We start from the raw sequence: 24,120 nt of genomic DNA on the forward strand, positions 1-24,120 counted from the left end.
CGCCCAGGCTGGAGTGCAGTGGCACAATCTCGGCTGACTGCAAGCTCCGCCTCCCAGGTTCACGCCATTCTCCTGCCTCAGCCTCCTGAGTAGCTGGGACTACAGGCGCTGCTGCTACCACGCCTGGCTAGTTTTTTGTATTTTTAGTAGACATGGGGTTTCACCGTGTTAGCCAGGATGGTCTCAATCTCCTGACCTCATGATCCACCCACCTCGGCCTCCCAAAGTGCTGGGATTACAGGCGTGAGCCACAGCGCCCAAAGTATTTCCTGAATATCTTTACCAATCAAGCAGATTGAACACCTTTGATCTTCTATTTTTAGGAACATTACAGTGACATGAAGTATATTAAATATGTCTAACCCTCCTGGCCCTGAGTCACACTCAAGGGGGATCTGCTCCACCCTCTCTGGTGAATTCTGGATCACCTAAGGCTCTTTCCCTGTGCTGTTACCCATGACTCTCTGTCATGGTCTCTGCTGGCTGTTTCTGTGTGGGTGTTTATTGAGCTCACTTCTAGAACACCTTCTTTTTCATGCTCTGTACACCTGCTCACTTGTCTGTGTTCCACCTTTCACCAGGTGTCCAAACGTCGTTGGGCAAATCACCTATATTCTAGGGCAGATACCAACCTTAAGATTCAGCCATGACAGAAAAACAAATTATCAACCACCTGCTTGAATCTAGTTAGGAGAATTCATGTCCAAAGTCAGTGAGAATCTCTTGAGTAGTGAATTAGTGGTGTTTAGAGCAGCCATTGACCAGTCAGTCAATCAATGATTATTTACAGAATTCCCAAAATGCATCAATCACCACGTTGTATGTTGTTGAACACATAAAGACACATAGGCTTGGACCCTGTCCTCAGTGAGTGAACAGTCTCAAAGGAGAGAGACCAGTTATTGTAGACTTGTGGAGTCATAAAATATGAGAGGTGAAAGTCTCTTTAAAGATCATCTATCCTAATTTCTATTCCAATGACGTTTCCCAAACTATTTTTTGAGAAACAGGAGTAAATCCTGACAATTTCATAACAGCTAATAGCTACATTATACCGGTGTGGTGGCTCACGACTGTAATCCCAGCACCTTGGGAGGCCGAAGCGGGCAGATCACAAGGTCAGGAGATGGAGACCATCCTGGCTAACACGGTGAAACCCCATCTGTACTCAAAAAACAAAAAATTAGCCAGGCGTGGTGGCGGGTGCCTGCAGTACCAGCTACTTGGGAGGCTGAGGCAGGAGAATGGTGTGAACTCGGGAGGCAGAGCTTGCAGTTAGTCGAGATTGAGCCACTGCACTCCAGCCTGGGTGACAGAGCAAGACTCCATCTCAAAAAAAAAAAAAAAAGTCACAGTAAATATAAGAAAGTTCAGAGAGGAAAAAGTTAGTAAGGATTAAGCATCAGAGAAACAGTTATGAAGAGACCCAGGCTGGATCCTGGGGAGATTGACCAGGTAGAAAGTATCTAGGAAGGAAACGACAGTATGAGAAATTAGTGAGGCAAGAATGAATGAGTCATGTGCAAGGATGCTAACTGACTGAAGCAGAAGATGTTTGCTGGGATCAAAAGAAAATAATTGTGGTCGCCTACCTGACAATGACTTCTGCCTTCTTTTACATTGTCAGAATTCTGATTTCTGTTCTTCTGTTCACCGGTCCCCTTGTTGAGTCATGTATATTATTGTTGGTCTAAACAATAACAGTTATCCCACTTTTCTTACCAGTGATTGGTTTAGCATGGCCATGTGACTGAATCCTAACCAATGAGATGTGAGGAAAAATCTGCCAGGGACTTTGAGAAATATTTCTTCATTATTTAAAGGAAATGCACAAGATAGGAGCCATGTTTGTTTTCTCTGAAACTGGGATTTAAGGATGTGATGTCCAGAGCTGCTATAGCCATCTTGTGAGCCTGAGGGGAGCTAGCCAACAAGCAAAGGATGGTAGAAGAGAAAGATAGAGCCTTGTCATTGATGCTGAGTCATTAGCTAGAAAAACATTGGATTTTCTTTACCTCTAAGCTTCCTGTTATGTGAAGGAAAAAAATCTCATCATCTTTATTATTTAAATTATTTTAGTTTGTTTTCTATGGACTTTACTGAAAGCATCCTAAATGACACTTAGGAGCTTCACAACCAGTCATAGAAGTTTGATGACATAGAAAAGGGTAGGGGTGATTGGAGAGAATGGGAATGAATAGAAAAGGAAAATAAGAGGAGGATAGAGGCCAGAGTTGATGGGAGTCAGTATAGAGCTAAAGTATAGAGTTAAAGCTTGGGCTCAGGAGTCAGACTGACTGGAACTCCAATCCTAGCTGTTTGCTAATCTTTCTCCATTTGACTTTCTCCTCTGTGAGATGGAATGAAAAATAGTTGCTGCCTTATTGAGTTATGAGAATTAAATGTGACTGTGGGATGTATGGTAAGCACTTAGCAGAGTACCCAGCATACAGTAGGTGTCATGTAGAGTTAACTCTTAGGAGGGTTGAGCCCTGCCCTGTCCCGGGTACTGACGATGCTCTTCTTTATGTCGTGGGATTGTCTGAAGTGTAGCTTTTTCATGCAGGATTGAGTGGGGGGAAAAAAGAGAAATAACAATAGGATAGAGTTGGCTGCCCTTGGGTTAGGTGCCCCCGCCTAGCCCAGTTGGTCGTGGGGCCCAGGAAGGGCAAACTGAAGCCAAGCTAGTTAGGCAGGAGAAGCCTGGAAAGGGCCATCCCCTTAGCAAGGGATGTGAGCAGACGAAGCCATTCTTGTGCACTGCAGAGATTTGTCTACACCCTTTCTGCCTGTATTAATATCTTCAACATTTATCATTTCTAAACATGTTTATTGAGTTTGCCTACAACTTTCCCAAGTTTACTGTTCACCATAGAAATCCATGCTTTTTTTTTTTTTCCTATAATGACCTTTCTAAACCTTCAAGGGTTTGATATCCAGGAATCTCGTGACCGAGCCCATGCACTCCACCCTTTCCCTTCCTTTGTTTCAGAGGTCTGTCCTCTCCCTCCTCATCCTCTGCCACTCTGGACTGAAGATCCTAATGCTTCCCATCATCCCAGATCTCTATGCCCTTAACTATTGCATTGGCCTCTCCCTAGGCCTTCTGCAGCTCAGTTTGTCCTCTTTGATGTGCAGGGGGGAGAAATATGCACAGCATTTTCCAAGTGAAAGCAAGTTTCCGTTTACAAAGCTCTTCCTGGAGACCCCAGCCTCCTGCTGGCCCTTCAGCCACATCACCCTATGTCACTTGTCAAGCCAAATAATTACCTCTTGGCTTCCTTCTCCTCCTGCATTCCCTCAGGGACAGATAGCCTCTCCAAGACTCTCTGAAAATAACTCTTAGCCAGACAATAGCAATTTCTCCTTGCTGTGCTGCCATTCTCTGCCAAAGGTAAGAAATCAGCGAGAAGCAAAACGATTTTGCAGCCAGGAGAATTCTAATCCCGGGCTAAACGTGCACATCCCAAATGCTGCATTCAGGTCACGATTCTGACAAACAGATGACACTGCCACAGTTGTGAGAACAGAGCTGTTCACAATCTGCCGGCTTCCTCCTAGGGCGGTGGGGAGAAGCTTTCCATCAATGCCAGCCCCTCTGATCACACCCCTAAAGCATAGCTGCAGTGAGCAATTTCCTTCCAAACAGCGTGAGCTTAGATCTACGTGAAATGAACTGGATTGTGTTCATCAAAACAGCTTCAGCAACTGTGTGAGCCGTTCCACTTCCTATGTTCCAATACAAGCCTTTCCAAGGTTTTGACTACAAAATCTAACCTTGGACTTACCTTTCTTTTTCCCGGAGACACGCTCATGTGTGTGCATGCTCATGCATGTACATCTAACTCTTCATGTATGTCTCTCCTTCTCTCTCGGTGTCTCTCCCCATCTTTCTGTTTGCTTCTCTGTTTATGTTATCATGCTTTCTCTGTCTCTGTCTCTCTCTTTTCCCTCCTCCTCCTCTGTTTCCTCCCTCTTTCTTTTCCTCATTCCTTTTCTCCCGCTGTCTCTCAGTCTTCCTTCCTTCTCTTTGTCTACTCTCACTCTATCTCTGTTTGCCTCTGTCCTCAAATCTCTGCTTATACCATACTCATGTGTATGGTGTATATACATATATCCATATGTATGGTATATATGTGTGTGGTGTATATATTGTGTATGGTGTGTGTGTATATATATACACCATGTCATATATATATATATATATATATATTGTTTTTGAGACAGAGTTTCACTCTTGTTGTCCAGGCTGGAGTGCAATGGCACAATCTCAGCTCACCGCAACCTCTGCCCACTGGGTTCAAGCGATTCTCCTGTCTCAGCCTCCTGAGTAGCTGTGATTACAGGCATCCGCCCAGCGGATTTTTTGTATTTTTAGTAGAGATGGGGCTTCTCCAAGTTGGTCAGGCTGGTCTCGAACTTCTAACCTCAGGTGATCCGCCTGCCTCCACCTCCCAAAGTGCTGGGATTACAGTCGTGAGCCACCGCACCCTGCCGTGTATGGTATAATTTCTATACTAACTTATAATTAACTAGAACATTAGATTAACCTAAATACCCTTTTCCCTAATTGTGCCACATGGCAGAGGCACCAAGGAGATGGCTGTACAGATTGCTTGTGTCACGTATGGGAGATAATACAGAAATGTGTGTAAATGTCTTAAGAGTATCACACTGAATATGACCCAGAAGCATACGTAAAAGTCAGTAGACCTCAAGTAACAGCTATGCCCATTCTCAGGGGTTCTGATGGCAATAGCAGCGGCCTCTGATGAACCCTGATTGTGAATCTGCCCCTCCTGACCCATGCTTTTTGGGGCCTTTGCCCTAGAAGGGTCATTTCCTCCTGTTAGCTTGATCTGCCTGGCCCCTCAGCCTCACGCACCATCAGGTCTCAGCCTCTGAGCTGTGAACGCTGCCCATCTCAGCTTTCCTGAGTGTAGATGACGCCTCAACAACTCTGTCCTGTTTGCACTTAGAATCTCAGCCATCCTGAGTATAGATGGTGCCTCAACAACTCTTAGAATGAGACTCTGTCCTGCATGCACTTGTCCCAGTTGTCATAAATTATAGAATCATGAGTCTGAAAGGGACCTCAGAGTTCTCTACTTCAATCTCGCATTTGACTAATGAGTAGGATGACTGGTGTGTCCGCACAGCCTGAATGTATGCATCTTGTCCTGACATAGTTATTAATAGCTCCCTCTTTTCCTTTCAAATATGTCCTAATGTGGATGATAAATTATATGGTCTCCTGATTAATGAGAGAAAACAACTTAGCCAGGCCCAGGACCTACACCCATGCATCCAGAGTTTTTATTTTTTAGTAATCATTATACTGTGTTGCCTCTTTCACATTAGATATTTCTTTAGAACAGTGCTTCTTAACCAAAATCACTGAGAGGGCTGTTTTCTTTTCTTTCTTTTTTTTTTTTTTTTTTGAGATGGAGTCTCACTCTGTTGCCCAGGCTGGAGTGGCACGATCTCGGCTCACTGCAAGCTCCGCCTCCCAGGTTCATGCCATTCTCCTGCCTCAGTCTCCCGAGTAGCTGGGACTACAGGTGCCCGCCACCACATCTGGCTACTTTTTTTTTTTTTTTGTATTTTTAGTAGAGACGGGTTTCACCATGTTAGCCAGGATGGTCTCGATATCCTGACCTTGTGATTTGCCCGCCTCGGCCTCCCGAAGTGCTGGGATTACAGGTGTAAGCCATTGAGCCCGGCCGAGAGCTGTTTTCAAAACACAAATGCCTTGAATAGAGTAACCTCCCGGGGTAGAGTCTGGACATGTGTCTTACGTCAAGGTTTCCAGGGCAATCCTGATATACAATGCATTTCTGTTGCAGAACCCCTGCTTAGAGAAAACAGGTGATTAGGAGAGCTTGCTAAATCCCCAAAATCACGTGGCAAGATGGACTATTTCCATGCTAACAAATGTGGCCAGCCGTATGCCAGACTCCAATGCTTCATTATTCATAACCCCATTTTGGTTTTGGATGTGCCCTCTAACTTTAAAATCAGGCTAAACAGGGAGCTAAACCCTAGAGCTGATTTCTCCCATGGGTCCAGCTCCAGAAGACAGACAGAAAGATTTATTTGACCCATGGAGGATTCCTTTCATTTGACTTTCTGCTTGCTGTTTGCTCCATCAGGCAATCAGTTCCTTGACCAAGGAACCAGACGAGCATAGATTTGTTTTATTCCATTACAGATGAAAGTTACTGCCACATGGTAGCTTTGAGATAAGCCAAAAAGCGATGCTCATCACCAGCAATGTGGAGCTGATGGCCAGAAGAGACTTAGTAAAAGACAGGAGTGCTCCTGACATTTTGCGGGGAAGCAAAGATACCAGAAGACATGCCTCCGTGCCAGGAAGGAGAAAGTAAACCACAGCTGGAAACCTAAGCGGAGGAAGAACGGTAATTAATCAGTGCTTGAAAGCCATCTGCTTTCCTTGGCTGAGAGGTCTGTGTCGGCAGTATTGGCTACAGATGCTTGAGAGCAGGCTGGGTACTGGAAAAGGGAGGGAACTTTCCTGTTCAGGGAAGGTATAAAGATCTGTCTTGCAGAATACAGGGGCTGTAAGAGGCAGGCTCACTCGGGCAGTATTAGTAGGTTTTTGCTCCCTATCTGCAGTGGTCATAGGTTGACTTTCTTTGGTTTGAGTTTTTGTGTTCTGTTTTTGTTTCACAAATTGAAATCCATTACCTGTACTTACAGTGATGCATAAAGAAATGATCACACGTGTTTTTTTTTTTTTTCTTTTGTTCCAAAATGCCAATTTAACACACAGCAGCCAGGTGCAGTGGCTCATGTCTGTAATCCTAGCACTTTGGGAAGCTGAGGCAGAAGGATCACTTCAGCCCAGGTGTTTGAGACCAGACTTGGCAACACTGCAAGACCCAGTTTTGAAAAAAATAATTTTTAAAACATCAGCTAGGCACGGTTGCACACGACTGTAATCCCAGCTACTCAGGAGGCTGAGGTGGGAGGATCGCCTAAGCCCCAAAGGTCGAGGCTGCAGTGAGTTGTGATCATACCATTGCACTCCAGCCTAGGTGACAGAGGGAGATCCTGTCTCAAACTCAATAAACAGTAAACCAATTTTTTGAAAGGTATTTACCCATGGGCAAAGAGAATCACACTGGAAAAGGGAAAAAAACAGAAGCTAAGATATATATATATATAAAGGGGTGGGATGAGGATACAGAAAGCAGGTGGGGGATTGATTTAGCTCTGACTGGAAAGGTAGATTGTGAAGGAGTTCAGATGGGAGTGGGTGATGATAAACACGTGAGTACTTTGGAAGACGCCATGCTGAGCTGCTGAACCAGCAGGATCCAGCCCGCTCTGAAGAGTCAGGTAACCACCCCTCTGCTCACTTTCCCATGAGCAATGGGAAATATTTGTTTTGTTTTCTGTAGAAATTGAACTGAAGATTAGGGGCGTAGCTGAAGACAGAGGAGGCCTGATGCCGCAATCCAGGGTGTTACAGGGCCTGCCTGCTGAACTGTGAGGCCCCCAGCCCTCCAACTCAGCCCTGCTCCTGGAAGGCAGCTGTCACGGGCACATCCCTCCCACCCCAGGGAAGAGAATGAAAGATTCTTCTTTGGAGAAACTAATCGGCTCCAGAGGAATGATCTCTGCACAATGAAAATTGAGAGTATACCAATGGAAAAACAAAAATAAAACCCATATGCTCCTTGATATCTTACAAAGGAGCCTACAATTTGACAAATTGCACCCATATTCACCAAGCTTACACTCATTTTTTTAGTTCTTCAATTTTACAAGTGCGAGGACAGCCAAGGAACAAGTGAGGGTGGAATAAAGACATTTCACAGAACTCACAAACTTCTCCTGTGCACTGTTCTTCAAACTCCTGTAGCCTGTGCTGTGGCAAAAATAAACAAGAAACCCAACAAAGAGGAAAATGTGGGATCCAGTAAACAAGAGTTATAATACAAAATAGCAGTGAAGGGAAGTCCTGGGATCGCAACTGTGCATCAAGCTTAGGAAGGAATGAGCCTGGATGGAGCAGGAAGATGGAGAAATACGGCTGGGCATGGCGGCTTATGCCTGTAACCCTAGCACCTTGGGAGGATGAGGCAGAGGCATCACTTGAGGTCAGGAGTTCAAGACCAGCCTGGCCAACAAGGTGAAACCCCCCTCTCTATTAAAAATACAAAAGTTAGCCAGGCATGGTGGCGGGTGCCTCTAGTCCCAGCTACTCAGGAGGCTGCAGTGGGAGAATCAGTTGAACCTGGGAGGTGGAGGCTGCAGTGGGTCAGGATCGCACCACTGCACTCCAACCTGGGCAGCAGAGCGAGACTCCGTCCCCTGCCCCCCGCCAAAAAAAGAATGGAGGAATATGAAGGATGATGTTCATAAGAAAACAATGGAAGCAGAAATAATCTAATACATTTCAAGGTTTGCGAAAATAATTTCCAGGTATTTGAAAAATGATGAAGCCTTAGAGAAAAAATAAAGATTAAGATATGTAAAGCTAATCAAATAAACAAATCAGGTAATTATTATAGGAAAATATAATGAGAAAAAATACTGATAAACAGCTTCTGAGACAGTCCCTAATGAGCCTGCATTCCGGTTTTCATATCCTTGTATAATCTCCTCCCATATTCAGTAGGGCTGACCATGTAACAACTACGATTTTGCAGAAATGGTGGTGTGTGAGTTTTGAAGCTAGGTTATAAAAAGAAATTGGGGCTTTCAGCTTGCTCTCTTTGATCAATTGCCCTGGAAGAAGCCAGCTCTCATGATACAATTAACGATGACACTCAAGCAGCCTTAGGGCCAGGAGCCGGACAACACCAGCACACCTTACCAACCACTGGACTGAGCCACCTTGGAAGATACTCAACAGAGTCAAGTCTTTTTTTTTTTTTTTTTTTTTTTTTTGAGGCGGAGTCTCGCTCTGTCGCCCAGACTGGAGTGCAGTGGCCAGATCTCAGCTCACTGCAAGCTCCGCCTCCCGGGTTTACGCCATTCTCCTGCCTCAGCCTCCTGAGTAGCTGGGACTACAGGCGCCCGCCACCTCGCCCGGCTAGTTTTTGTATTTTTAGTAGAGACGGGGTTTCACCGTGTTAGCCAGGATGGTCTCGATCTCCTGACCTCGTGATCCGCCCGTCTCGGCCTCCCAAAGTGCTGGGATTACAGGCTTGAGCCACCGCGCCCGGCCCAGAGTCAAGTCTTCAAGTGACTTCAGTCCCCAGTCAACACCTTAACAGTAAGTTCACGAGAGACCCCCAAACCAGAACCACCTGCTTACATCACTCCTGAATTCCTGACACACAGAAACTATGTACAATGTTTATTATTGTTTCGAGGTGCTAAGTTTTGGGGTACATTTTGAGTGTGAAGGCTTCAGTACCTGGAAGTTGAGTAAGTCATAATAAAAAACCAAAAATGTGGGTGTAAATCCAGACTGAGTATTGGTCAGGAGCTGGAAGGACTTTGAGGGCAGTGTTAGTGAAAGCCTAAAGAATATTATAGATGTTGTTAGTAGAAGCCTGATGGCCATTGAGAACAAAAAAAAAAAAAAAAAGGGAATTGTTATTTTAAAATGGAGAAAAGAGGATCCTTGTTATAAACAGCAGAAAGTTTAGCAATACTTTTGCCTGTGCTAACATGGAAAAATGGAAAACTACCTAATGAAGTAGGTAATCTAGCTGAGGAGGTTTCCTGGCAGAATGTGGATGATACCACGTTTTCCTTTTTCTGTTGAAAATAAAATGTGAGCATAGAAAGGCCACAGAAAGACTCTTCAGCAAAAAGATAGAACTTGATAGTTTGAACATTCCCAGCATCTCTAGATGGCAAACGATCCTAAAATTAAGAAATGGCATCTATATGAAGATAAAATCCAGGGAAGTGTCAGGAAAACATGATATAAAGATGAAGCTGAGGGTCTGGTTGTAACAAAAACAACTGTTAGAACTTCAGATATATCTAAAGCAGTGTCTCCGGCCACTGTTTTTGTTTTTGTTGTTGTTGTTGTTGTGTTGTTTTGAGACACAGTCTCGCTCTGTCATCCAGGCTGGAGTACAGTGGCACGATCTCGGCTCACTGCAACCTCCGTCTCCCGGGCTCAAGCAGTTCTCCTGCCTCAGCCTTCCAAGTAGCTGGGATTACAGGCATGTACCACCACACCCGGCTAATTTTTGTATTTTTAGTAGAGACAGGGTTTCACCATGTTGGCCAGGCTGGTCTCAAACTCCTGACCTCAGGTAATCCGCCTGCCTCAGCCTCCCAAAGTGCTGGGATGACAGGAGCCACCCCGCCCAGTCCTCAGGCCACTGTTACTCAGACAGGCTTCTAAGAAGGTTAAGGGCATTATCCCTTCCTCATCTCAGCAAAAGTCCAAAGTAGAGAAGGTTTATATCAAAGAAATTTCTGGATATGGCTTTTGTCTAATGGCATAAACCCCAATAAGATTCATGGGAGATATATAAAGATTTTATAAGAATTGTTTTGGCAAAAATACCTCCAGCTTGAACTGAAAGGAACAGAAAGAGAGCAAATTATAAAGATGACTTTGGATCCCCAAACTTCTACAGGCAGAAAGCAGGCTGAGAAAACATCTCAGCTGTATACATGGGCTACCTTTGATGGAAAGGAAAGAATGATTCTGAAAGTAGAAACTAATGTTCAGTGGGCATAGCCAAGAGCCGTGGAGAATCCTGCCCAGGTCTCGAGTCTTAACTAAGAAACTGTTAACTGCGTCTTGCTTGATTTAAGAATTGCTACAGCCCACTGTCTCCTGTATGCCTTCTCTTTTCTTCCTTTTACTGGGAGGGTTGCTAGCAGTTTTCATATTCCTATTTCACCAAGGTATGTTGGCTGCAGACAACTTGTCTCTTTAATTCACAGGTCTTCCAATTAAGAAGAACTGTGTTTGAAGAGCTATTATTAAAGAACCACCCTGAGAAGCTTTATTTTCCGCTGGACCGAATTTAGACAATGAGATACTGGACTTTTGGCTGATGCTGTCACGGGATGAGACTTTGGGGGAGCGTAGGAGGCAGGTAAGTGAACTTTGCATGTGGGAGAGATATCAATTATTGGGATTGACATTTTTTTCTTTTTAAAATTGTTCATTTTTAATTGCTGTAGATGGACAAGTTAAACATATTTATGGGGTACATGTGATATTGATACAAGCCTACAATGTGTAATGATCAAACTGGGGTAATCCCAGCAGATTGGGAGGCCAAGGTGGGAGGATCACGAGGTTAGGAGATCGAGACCTCATTGGCTAAAATGGTGAAATCCCATCTCTACTAAAAAACACACAAAAAAACTAGCCGGGCGAGGTGGCAGGTGCCTGTAGTCCCAGCTACTCGGGAGGCTGAGGCAGGAGAATGGCGTGAACCCGGGAGGCGGAGCTTGCAGTGAGCTGAGATCCGGCCACTGCACTCTAGCCTGGGCGATAGAGCGAGACTCAGTCTCAAAAAAAAAAAAAAAAAAAAAAATTAGCTGGGCGTGGTGGTAAGAGAATGGTGTGAACCCAGCAGGTGGAGCTTGCGGTAAATTGAGATCGCACCACTGCGCTCCAGCCTGGGCAACAGAGCGAGACTCCATCTCAAAAAAAAAAAAAAAAAAAATTTGGATATAGCCATATTGGGGGAAAGAGAAGGCAAACAGGTAGAGATATGGGAGCTAAAATCCTGTCCCTTAACAGAGTCAGTAAACACCATCTAAAACTGATGCATGAATAGCAGAACATGCATATTATGTAGAAAATATGGAGACAAATACCAGAAGAATAACCTGAAATTGTTGAAAGGGCTTGTTTCTAGGAGAGAAAACTGGAGGTGAAAAGGGATGGAAAAGAAACTGATGTTAACCCCCAAGATGAAAGTTTTAGTTGTATAAGATTTCTTTAAAACCAATGAGCTCAGCAGGGCGCGGTGGCTCACGCCTGTAATCCCAGCACTTTGGAAGGCCGAGGTGTGTGGATCACAAGGTCAAGAGATCAAGACCATCCTGGCCAACATGGTGAAACCCAGTCTCTACTGAAAAATACAAAAATTTGCTGGGCGAGGTGGCGTGCACCTGTGGTCCCAGCTACTCGGGAGGCTGAGGCAGGAGAATCACTTGAACCCAGGAGGCAGAGGTTGCAGTAAGCCAAGATCACACCACTGCACTCCAGCCTGGTAACAGAGCGAGAATCCATCAAAACAAACAAACAAACAAACAAAAACAATGAGCTCTAAAAGGGAATGAAATAATGTCTTCTGCAGCAACTTGGATGGGGCTGGAGACCGTTTTTCTAAGTGAAGTAACTCAAGAATGGAAAACCAAATACCATACTTATAAGTATGTTCTCACTTATAAGTGGGAGCTAAGCTATGATAATGCAAAGACATAAGAATGATACAATGGACTTTGGGGACTCCGAGGGGAAGGCTGGGGTGGGGTGGTGAGGGATAAAAGATTACTCTTTGAGTAGAGTGTACACTGCTTGGTGACAGGTTCACTAAAATCTCAGAATCACCACTAAAAAATGTATCCATGTAACCAAAAAGCACCTGTATCCCAAAAACTCTTGAAATTAAAATTAAAATTAAAAAAGCAATGAGCTCATAATAATTCAATGAAAATAGGCTGGACACGGTGGCTCATACTTGTAATCCCAGCACTTTGAGAGGCCAAGGTGGGCGGATAATGAGGTCAGGAGATCGATACCATTCTAGCTAACACAGTGAAACCCCGTCTCTACTAAAAATACAAAAAATTAGCCGGGCGTAGTGGCAGGCGCCTGTAATCCTAGCTACTTGGGAGGCTGAGGCAGGAGAATGGCGTGAACCCAGGAGGCGGAGTTCACAGTGAGCTGAGATCGTACCACTGCACTCCAGTCTGGGTGACAGAGCGAGACTCCATCTCAAAAAATAAATAAATAAATAAATAAATAAAAATAAAACTTTATTTCAAGAAATAAACACCTACCCTGTATCTGAGAGACTTGGAGTGATATTAGTGAAAGTGGGCACTGTGGTAATGCTATAGGCAGGATGAAAAGAGAAGAGTATTTGCTTGGGAGCTGAGGTATAACCAGTTTCCAAAGCCAGAGAGCAGGCCTGGGAAACTTCTGGGTGAAGCGGGTGGCTCTTGGTCAGCTATGGAGTGCAAGCACAGAACTGGAGACATCTTTTGACCACAATCTCTGGCATGTCCATGGTCTTGCCTTTACATTATGGTCCTAACTGCCATCATGCCAACATGTCACCCTAAAAAGAAACAAAGGAAACCTGTTGAGTAGACACTGCTATTGGAACATACTTAGTAGAACATACTGTTCTACTAAAGAACATACTTAGTAGAATTGCTGAGTGGGGACACCTGGATTCAAGCCACCTCTGCCTCTGCCACTCATGAGCCCTGAGGCTCCAGCACAGTCATCCAGCCATCTGCTTTTCTCTGTCCTCATCCATAGAACAAGGACACTTCCCACAGTGAGTCTCTCACATGGTTGTGAAGAGAGCAAAATCGGAAAATGGGGGATCGCTTTTTTTTTTTTTGAGATAGAGTCTCACTCTGTCACTCAAGCTGGAGTGCAGTAGTGTGTTCTCAGCTCATTGCAACCTCTGCCTCCCAGGTTCAAGCAATTCTTCTACCTCAGCCTCCTGAGTAGGCAGAATTACAGGGGTATGCCATCACGCCTGGCTAGTTTTTATATTTTTAGTCGAGACAGGGTTTCGCCATGTCGACCAGGCTGATCTCGAACTCCTGGCCTCAAGTGATCCAGCCACCTTGGCCTCCCAAAGTGTTAGGATTACAAGCATGAGCCACTGCGCCTGGCCGGGAAGCACTTTTAAACCATTAAGTTCTGGCCAGGTGCAGTGGCCCACACCTGTAATCCCAGCACTTTGGGAGGCCGAGGCAGGGGGATCACGAGGTCAGGAGATCGAGACCATCCTGGCTAACATGGTGAAACCCCATCTCTACTAAAAATACAAAAAATTAGCCGGGCATGGTGGCGGGCGCCTGTAGTCCCAGCTACTCGGGAGGCTGAGGCAGGAGAATGGCGTGAACTCGGGAGGTGGAGCTTGCAGTGAGCAGAGATCGGGCCACTGCACTCCAGCCTGGGCAACACAGTGAGATTCTGTCTCAAAAAAAATAAATGAATAAGATAAAATAAACCATTAAGTTCTGTGCAGGTGTGGCTTCCTCTTCCCCAACTTGGGCAATGGCACTTCTGCCTCCTCTCAGGATGTGGACAAGAGAAAGAAGGTGCAGCCTTCTGGACTATGAAGAAAAATGAACTATTATCACCATGACCTAGAAAATCTTCTTAAGAGTCAGAAATACCTGGAAAAGTTGTAGAGAACAGAAACCCTATCCCTCCTACAGTCAAATGAGGCGAACATAATAAGGGCTGCGAGAATTGATAAATGATCACATTACAGCCCAGACTGTCTTACTGTGACCGTATAAGTGCTGCACCTCACCTTTTGTCACCTTCATCACTTTCTCAAATAGCATTGGGTGACACAGCTTCTTAGGTTTATCTGCCTTGTGCTCTTCCTGCTATGCTTTCAGATTGGGAGGGGTGGTTATCCTCCATTTATTTACTTTCTTGCTTATGGTGCAACATAAAACAGTCACGAAGAGCAGACGCTGCGCTTTCTTGTCTTTGGAAGCTCTTCACATTAAAGAAGGAAACGGCCTGTGATGACATTGACTTGTGCACGTGTGAGCAGCCTGCGGGCACAGATTTCTTTTGTAGGCAGGTAGGTTGTGAAGATACTGTCTCCGAAATGTCTCTCCCCAACGATTCTTGTGAGGTCAGGTGGCACCAAGATCTTCTCGAGTTTGTTCGAAGTATTGAGACGCTTTCTTCATGCCCACCGCTAATGTTGGCATTGCTAGCTCACAGCAGATGTCTAATGCTGCCTGCAAAAATACTTTTCTTTCAGACAAAACTGGGCAGGAATCATTAAAGGTACCTTAACCACCTCATTCCCAAAACAAGAAGAAGCTCATCCAAACAAAGCCCACAAATTAGCCCGATTACAGACGAGCACAAGGTGGTGGCCTTTTAATACTTCCCAAATTCATTCTTGAAATCTCCCTAAAGAGCAAGGAAGCACATTTGTAAGCATGAAAGAGCGGCAATATGGTCCTTAGAGCTGGAATTCCATTAGCAATCCTGCACCTGCTATTGTACATGACCTGCATTTTTACAAAATGGAAGCTTTGTGATTTGTAGGGAAAAAAAATCTGTTTCTTTATGTCCCAGAACACAAAGAGCCACGTGTGGGGGACTGTCAGTGGCTTTCAGAAAAGGTGGAATTTGATGTAGTCCCACTCTATCTGTGCATTGTTCCTGATTGCTTCAGAGTTTCTCTGGAAAGCTAATGTAAGATCAGAGTACTGAACATTACACTCAGCTATACTAATGAATGAGACGAGGAAGCAGATCAGCTAACACAGGTACAATTTCTCAGTGATTAAAACATAAGTAACTACAGACTTGAGCAGGTCATCAGATTACATCAGGTAAGTTTTGTTTGTTGTTGTTTTTTTCTGCAACTTCTCCATGCTGTTTCACAAAAGTATGGCTTACAGAAACCATTTATATCCAAAAAGTGGTCTCAGGTCCACAAAAGGAAAGAATGATGGTGTTTGAGGTTAAAATATGTTTTAGTTATTGACTCATTCATTTACTTAACACTTATTTTTACAAGCCCCCTAGGGGCCGGGTGTGGTGGCTCACGCCTGTACTCCCAGCACTCTGGGAGGCCGAGGTAGGTGGATCACTTGATGTCAGGAGTTCGAGACCAACCTAGCCAACATGGTGAAACCCTGTCTCTACTAAAAATACAAAAATTAGCCAGGCGTGGTGGTGCACACATGTAGTCCCAGCTACTCAGGAGGCTGAGGCAGGGGAATCACTTGAACCCGGGAGGTGGAGGTTGCAGTGAACTGAGATCACACCACTGCACTCCAGCCTGGGCAACAGAGCGAGACTCTGTCTCAAAAAAATAATAAATAGGCCAGGCGCGGTGGCTCAAGCCTGTAATCCCAGCACTTTGGGAGGCCGAGACGGGTGGATCACGAGGTCAGGAGATCGAGACCATCCTGGCTAACACGGTGAAACCCCGTCTCTACTAAAAAATACAAAAAACTAGCCGGGCGAGGTGGCGGGCGCCTGTAGTCCCAGCTACTCGGGAGGCTGAGGCAGGAGAATGATGTAAACCCGGGAGGCGGAGCTTGCAGTGAGCTGAGATCCGGCCACTGCACTCCAGCCCGGGCTAGAGTGAGACTCCGTCTCAAAAAAAAAAAAAAAAATAATAATAATAATAATAATAAATAAATAAAATAAAATAAAGCTGCCTAGGTTCTGGGAATTTAGAGATAGTTAAGGTATGCAAAATGGTATAGGCTCTGCCTCTGTCTTACAAGGAAGAACGATGAAGCAGGAGGTGGAAAGGGAAAGACAGATGGAGAGATAGAAAATCAGAGACCAAGGAGACAGACTTTTTTTGTTTTTGTTTTTGTTTTTGGCATCAAGCATAGTCCTGGGACAGAAGTGATCTGGTATAAGCCACTGGCTGCTATACACGTTTGGTCAACTCCTTCAATCCTTTTAGGCTTCTGTGTTTCTCGTCTGTTAAAAGCTATGCTTCTTAATGGAGCAGAAGACTAATATAGTTATATGATTCACTCAAGTTCCATGTACATCAACGTTTGATATGCCCAAGTCCTATTAGGAGAGTTCGTTCATTTAACAAATGTGCTTGTGCTTAGTTGGGCATGGTTGCTCATGCTTATAATCCCAACAGTATTACAGAGGCACAGGTGGGAGGATCACTTGAGGCCAGGAGTTTGAGACCAGTCCGGGAAATAGAGGGACCCATTTACAAAAAATCTCTACAAAACCCATCTCTACAAAAAATGTAAGAATTAGCCAGACAAGGAGGTGCATGCCCATAGTCCTAGCTATTGGGAGGCTGAGGCAGGAGGACTGCTTGAGCCTCGGAGGTCAAGACTGCAGTGAGCTATGATACATCACTGCACTCCAACCTGGATGACAGAGTAAGCCCCCGTCTCAAAAAAAAAAACCCAAAATAACAAAAATAACAAATACAAGCAGCCACAAGTAATGAACAGCTAGCAAGGCTGTGTGTAATACCTTGAAGATAGTTATCAGGAAAAAAATCACACCATCTCTGATCTTATAGAGTCACTAATGTCATGAAAGCATTCAAATGTGGTCTAGATTGACTGGTGGGATTTTTGCAGGAGCAATTTAAATGGGAAGTAGCATGTAATAATGTAGTGTTCACGTTCAAGAAGAACTCCAGGGTCCAACCTAGGTCCTAATTCCAACTCTACTGAAAGGGAAGGAAGGAAGAAACCAGTCAGGCAGGCAGTTAGGATGGGTCCTTGGTAAAACTCCTTCAAGCAGAGAACAGCCTGGAAATTAAACTGCAGGCCCTAGATAAGAAAGAGCCCGCCTCCTTGAATGAAAACGCCAAGTCTGTGATAGAAGATGACCAAATTCCACTCCTTTTTGGCTCTTACTTTTCGCCTGTTTTACATATGCCTACCTTTCTGTGACTGGCCGTGGGCTGAGTCTTCATTTACATGGGGTGAATCATGACTTCAGCCCTGTATTGGTCTGGGTCCAAAGTCTCCAGCCAAACTTTCACTTCAGCCCCATTGGTTCCCAGGCCAAAGTCCCAGGCCAAGCCTTCACCTCTGTCTTCAACTGGTTCTTTACACTGTCATACCTCTTTCTGAGTGGCACTTTCTCCAAGATGGCCTGCAGACTAGTGAGCACATGCCTCCCCTTTCCAGTCCATACAAACCCTAGATTCAGCCTTATAGCTGGCAACCTTCTTTTGGGCTCCCTCTCTCTGCTTAGAGCTTTTCTTTTTTTTTTTTTTTTGAGACGCAGTCTTGCTCTGTCGCCCAGGCTGGAGTGCAGTGGCCGGATCTTGGCTCACTGCAAGCTCCGCCTCCTGGGTTCCCGCCATTCTCCTGCCTCAGCCTCTCCAGTAGCTGGGACTACAGGCGCCGCCACCTCGCCCGGCTAGTTTTTTTTTTTGTATTTTTTAGTAGAGACAGGGTTTCACCGTGTTAGCCAGGATGGTCTCGATCTCCTGACCTCGTGATCTGCCCGTCTCGGCCTCCCAAAGTACTGGGATTACAGGCTTGAGCCACCGTGCCTGGCCAAGAGCTTTTCTGTTCCTTAATAAATCCAACTCTCTGGTGTCTGTGTGCCTTCTTGTTGGACATGGACAAGAACCCAGAGCTTGCAGGCAGTGGGAGTAAAAGACTCCCTCCCACTCGCCAAACAGGCGTAAGAAAATCAATGCTACCACAGCTCTAAAACTTTAGAGCATTTACTTCTTTAAGCCTTACTTTCCTTATCTGTAAGCCTGGAGCTGATAATAGTAACTTTATAGGGTTTTTCTGAGATCTGAATGAAACAATGCGCATGAAAAGCTTTCCAGCTACTGGAACATAGTAAGCACCCAATACATGGCAGCTCTTGTAAACAATCTTTTAAAATCCTTCCTATTCTTAAATTTGACTCTAGTCTAATTTTATCTCTAAGGTCTACATAGAAAGTCCTCAAAGGAGAAGAGACAATAGCAGAGAGCCACCTAAGCTTTGGAGGAGGCCACATTTCCACCATATGTCTGGTGTGGACTTGAAAGTTACTATTCATTGGCTGGGCACGGAGGCTCACACCTGTAATCCCAGCACTTTGGGAGGCTGAGGCAGGCAGGTCAGGAGATTGAGACCATCCTGGCCAACATGGTGAAACCCCATGTCTACTAAAAATACAAAAATTAGCTGGGCGTGATGTTGCCTGCCTGTTGTCCCAGCTACTCGGGAGGCTGAGGCAGGAGAATCACTTGAACCCGGGAGGCAGAGGTTGCAGTGAGCTGAGATTGCGCCACTACACTTTAGCCTGGGTGACAGAGATTCCATCTCACAAACAACAATAACAAAACAAAAAACAGGAAAATTATTGTTCACTCTTTTCTTTTCTTTCTTTCTTTTTTTTTTTTTTGAGATAGAGTCTCTCTGTGTTGCCCAGGCTGGAGTGCAGTGGCGGGATCACGCCTCACTGCCAGCTCCGCCTCCTGGGTTCACACCATTCTCCTGCCTCAGCCTCCTGAGTAACTGGGACTACAGGCGCCCATCACCACATCCAGCTAATTTTTTGTATTTTTAGTAGAGACGGGGTTTCATCGTGTTAGCCAGGATGGTCTCGATCTCCTGACCTCGTGATCCGCCCGCCTCGGCCTCCCAAAGTGCTGGGATTACAGGTGTGAGCCACCGCGCCCGGCGTGTTCACTCTTTTCATACCCTGTGCAGGAAGTATGAAATAGATAAATATGTAAAATTCACATCTCCAGATGTGGTGATTTATTTTCTTCTTAGTTGATTAGAGCAAGGGTCTGAGTCAAGTAATAAGATTTATATGTGATAAATGCTTTTGTTCTATACCTACTTAAGCAACTGTATATTTAGATCTCATCATTTCCTAGTCGATGACTGACAATCCAACATTTAATTGGCTCATCTTCCAAAAAGAACAGGTGTTTTTCCTAAAAAAAAAATACGTTGCTTGAAAAATAATTTTGAATGATTTATTATAACTAACATATTTTAGCTGAAATAAGAACATTCACAAATAACCTAGAAAACACGTAGGCAAGATAGAGCAGCGAAAAACATTTTCGGCAGGACTTTACCTAAAACAATAACTCCTAAACCACTATTACAAGTATATATTATTTTCCTTTAAATTATGTAATAAAATTTATTTTTCCATGGATTTAGCCAAAACGATTTTCTTAATCGCAATCTGCTCAGACTAAAGGGAATTTTTTAAGATTAACTTTTAAGGTGCTCTTGAGATTTGCATAAATCTTTCTTAATGACAAATTCCTGCTCAGCTATTCTGCTTTCCTCTATAATATTTGGAGCCATTCCCCTCATCTCTATCGTATTTCGTCTTTTCAGTCATCTTTAAGGGAAGTTAGGTAATGAAATCACAGCGAACTTATTCCCCTGAAATTTCCCTGAAACATTTGCCATTCTCAGAACAGATTGTTTTACAAGCATATTTTACTTAGTTGCAAAAAAGCAGCAAGACAAATTTTCCTTCAAAAGAAAATAGGTTTCACGCATCTTTAACTTTTGCTTTTCAGTTAGAATAAGCAGTAGCATTCTTCCAAAACACTAGACAAATAGCCCAGTGTTCTGCTTATTACATTTTGATCATTTTCTAGTGACTCACTTATGGACTTGTATTTGTGTGTACAGCAATTCAACATGCACTGATACTTACCTTCTGCCAAGTCCTGTGCTAGTGTTAAAGTGCCCAGACCAGGTTAGGAAGCCACTGTCTTGGCCCCAGAGGTCTCACAGCTGGTCAGAGAGACAGAAGAAACTGCAAAAGAAGGATGCCACTCAGGCTGAGCCTTGAAGGAAGAGTAGAAGTCTACCAGGTGGAGGGGGGAAGAAATAATATTCCAAACAGTGAAACAGCCTCTTCCAAGGTTCAAAGGTGCAAAATTGCATAATCGGTTCAGGAAATGAAGTCAGTACATGTAAAAAAGAGGCAGTTATTATTTCTTGAACAAAGGTGTGACTTGCTTGCAAATTGGTAAAAGCATAGATTGTTTATGTATCTTCTGGCTCATGTCCTAATTCTGTATCATGGGCCACCTGAGTCCAGGCTTCTTTGCCCTTCAGCACCAAACAGCTGGCTCTGATCACCATCCACTTCAGTCTCAGGGTAACCCTCTTGCAAAAATTTCCCATGCTCATAAAGATAGAAGTCATCTATCCACTTTTAGGCAGTGGGAGCTGAATATAAAGAAAGGTAGAGCTGGGAACGGTGGCTCATGCCTGTAATCCCAGCACTTTGGGAGGTCAAGGTGGGTGGATTACTTGAGCCCAGGAGTTCGAGACCAGCCTGGTCAACATGGTGAAATCCCATCTCTACTAAAATACAAAAATTAGCCAGGCATGGTGGTGCGCACCTGTGGTCCCAGCTACTTGGGAGGCTGAGGCAAGAGAATCGCTGGAGCCTGGGAGGCAGAGGTTGCAGTGAGCCAAGATTGTGCCATTGTACTCCAGCCTGGGGGACAGAGCAAGACTCTGTCTCAAAAAGCAAAACAAAATAAAATAAAATCCCGAGTTTCATCTTGTAAGTTGAGGTAATCAGTTCTTGAGACTGTATTTTAATGTTATAACCACTTAACCTTAAGGCTCTATATGTTGGCATTTACACGGCTAAGCTTCAAGTCATGTTTGTGCCTTGCCACCTTCCTCCTTCCGTGTTTTCCTGTGTGAATTTTCTGAAAAGTCCCCATCTTGATTCCTCTGTAGTTGGGAACTTGATCTCACCCTCCTTTGTATTCACTTTAAAGACCTCTGAAGGCCGGGCGCGGTGGCTCAAGCCTGTAATCCCAGCACTTTGGGAGGCCGAGACGGGCGGATCACGAGGTCAGGAGATCGAGACCATCCTGGCTAACACAGTGAAACCCCGTCTCTACTAAAAAAATACAAAAAATTAGCCGGGCGAGATGGCGGGCGCCTGTAGTCCCAGCTACTCGGGAGGCTGAGGCGAGAGAATGGCGTAAACCTGGGAGGCGGAGCTTGCAGTGAGCTGAGATCCGGCCACTGCACTCCAGCCTGGGCGACAGAGCGAGACTCCGTCTCAAAAAAAAAAAAAGACCTCTGAAACTCACTAGGTATTCTTCAAGCAAATAAGCTCTTCCTTGTCTTCACGAGATGCAAGCCAGGCCCACCCAATCGATCATTCACATATCTTAAACTGTGCTTCACAAATCAACATTTAAATATTCCCTTTGGCATAGCCAGCCTTCCTCTCACCTCTAAAGTCCCAGTAGAAAAATACTACCTGTATTTCCAAGTCCTTTGCTGCTGTATTATTGTAGCAATAATCATGGTAACAGGCAGCATTTATTGGCTCCTACTATATATTCACAAATGAAATAAACACTCCACAAATATCGATTCATGTAATATTGAAGTGGCATCATTTTCTGGGATAAATACCTGGGGTTCATCGTCTCACTCCAAGGGAATCAAGGAGGCAGACACAAGAAGTAGGTTTAGGAACAGAGGTTTAGTAGGCAAAAGATAGAGAAAGGAGAAGAGCTGTCTCTTCTGTGAGAGAGACAGGAGCGCCTGAGTGGGGCCTCTGGCCTGTGGCGGAGAGCACTGAATTTTATAGACAGGCTTGAGCAGGTGGTATCTGATTTACATAGGGCTCACAGATTGGTTGGACCAAGTGTGACATTTACATAGTACAAGAGGAAGCTGGCCACCCCACCCTAATCTTACTATGCAAATGGAGTCTTTGCCTGGCTCAGGCCATGTTGTCCACTCCCTATTGTACACTTGGCTGGAAAGGAGAAGGGAAGATGGAGCTGCCATTTTGAACATGCCTAGTCCCAGGCAGCCTTTCCTCATGGCACAGCTGTCAGCATTCACCCATGTAAGCTTCCAGCTTTCTTGTCTATGTCTGCAGCTTGATTTTACAGGCTGCTTTTTGTTAGAAAAGAAAATGATTTGGGGGCTGCTTTTCATTAAAAGGAAAATCTTACTGAGTTCTTCCTTACCCTCACTATCTGCCTAAATAATTCCTTTTTAACTCCTCTATCAGTATTAATAAGAGCCCTGTAAGACGGGTATTATTATTTTTATTTTACAAATAAACTGATGCTCGAAGGTGAAATAATCTGCCTGAGATGATGCATAACATCTCAGGAAGTGCTATAACAAGGATTCCAGCTCAACCTTCTCTTAATGTAAGACCCATGTTATTAGCCACTAGATTCTGCTGTCCAGCCTAAAGATGCTTCAGAACACCAATCTGAATCTTTTGCATGGCGGATCAAAGTACTATCCCCAGCTTCACACCCCTCCCTATATCCATGTGCCTCATAATAGTTCAGCATGTTCTTTTTTTATTATTATTATGTTTTTTTTTTTTTTAAAATATTTTCTTCAGTATGTTCTTTCTGTGCCTTGATTTTGGGGCTTAGCTGGGTGCCTTGCTTGGCCAATGAAATGTGGGCAGAAATGATGGCTTAGATCCTGTGTTAGTTTCCCGGGACTGCCATCACAAATTACTACCCATTCAGTGGCTTAAAACAACAGAAATGGGCCGGGTGCAGTGGCTCACACCTGTAATCTCAGCACTTCAGGAGGCCGAGGCGAGTGGATCATCAGTCAGGAATTCGAGACCAGCCTGGCCAACATGGTGAAGCCCCGCCTCTATTAAAAATGAAAAAAAAAATCCCAGCACTTTGGGAGGCCGAGACGGGCGGATCACGAGGTCAGGAGATCGAGACCATCCTGGCTAACACGGTGAAACCCCGTCTCTACTAAAAAAATACAAAAAATTAGCCGGGCGAGATGGCGGGCGCCTGTAGTCCCAGCTACTCGGGAGGCTGAGGCGAGAGAATGGCGTAAACCCGGGAGGCGGAGCTTGCAGTGAGCTGAGATCCGGCCACTGCACTCCAGCCTGGGCGACAGAGCGAGACTCCGTCTCAAAAAAAAAAAAAAAAAAAAAAAATGAAAAAAAAAAAATTAGCTGGGATGGTGGTGGGTGCCTGTAATCCCAGCTGCTCAGGAGGCTGAGGCAGGAGAATCACTTGAACCTGGGAGGCAGAGGTTGCAGTGAGCGAAGATCGTGCCAATGCACTCCAGCCTGGGCAAAAAGAGTGAAACTCTGTCTCAAAAATAAAACAAAGAAACGAAAAAACCAGAAACATATTCTCTCATGGTGGTTTTGGAGGCCAGAAATCCAAAATAAAGCGTTTCGTAGGGTTGGTTTCTTCTTGCAGGCTCAGAGAGAGACTCTGTTCCACACTTGTCTCCTGGCTTCTGGTGGTTGCAGGCAATACTTGGTGCCTCTTGGTTGCCAGTGTATCTGTAATCTCTGCTTTCACTGTCCCATGACATTCTCCCTGGGTGTTTGTGTCCACATTTCCCTCGTTTTATAAGGACACCAGTCATTGGATTTCAATCCACCCCTGGTATGGCTTTACCCTAACTTAATTACATCTGCAAAGACCCTATTCCAAATTAGGT

General features: G+C 44.7%; 1 long non-coding RNA gene across 3 annotated transcripts in view; it reads right to left on the bottom strand.

Moving 5' to 3' along the window:
- Window positions 1–24,120, bottom strand: part of LOC117063085 — a 60,046-nt gene that overhangs the window by 30,638 nt on the left and 5,288 nt on the right. For all 3 annotated transcript variants that reach the window (XR_004428722.1, XR_004428726.1, XR_004428717.1), the window contains 2 exons: window positions 19,496–19,592; window positions 14,472–14,916 (listed from right to left, as the gene is read on the bottom strand). This is a non-coding gene — a long non-coding RNA (uncharacterized LOC117063085). The remainder of the gene's footprint in view (window positions 1–14,471; window positions 14,917–19,495; window positions 19,593–24,120) is intronic.

The sequence above is a fragment of the Trachypithecus francoisi genome, unplaced genomic scaffold (assembly GCF_009764315.1).
Source record: "Trachypithecus francoisi isolate TF-2019V2 unplaced genomic scaffold, Tfra_2.0 Contig01554, whole genome shotgun sequence".
Classification (NCBI taxonomy): domain Eukaryota; kingdom Metazoa; phylum Chordata; class Mammalia; order Primates; family Cercopithecidae; genus Trachypithecus; species Trachypithecus francoisi.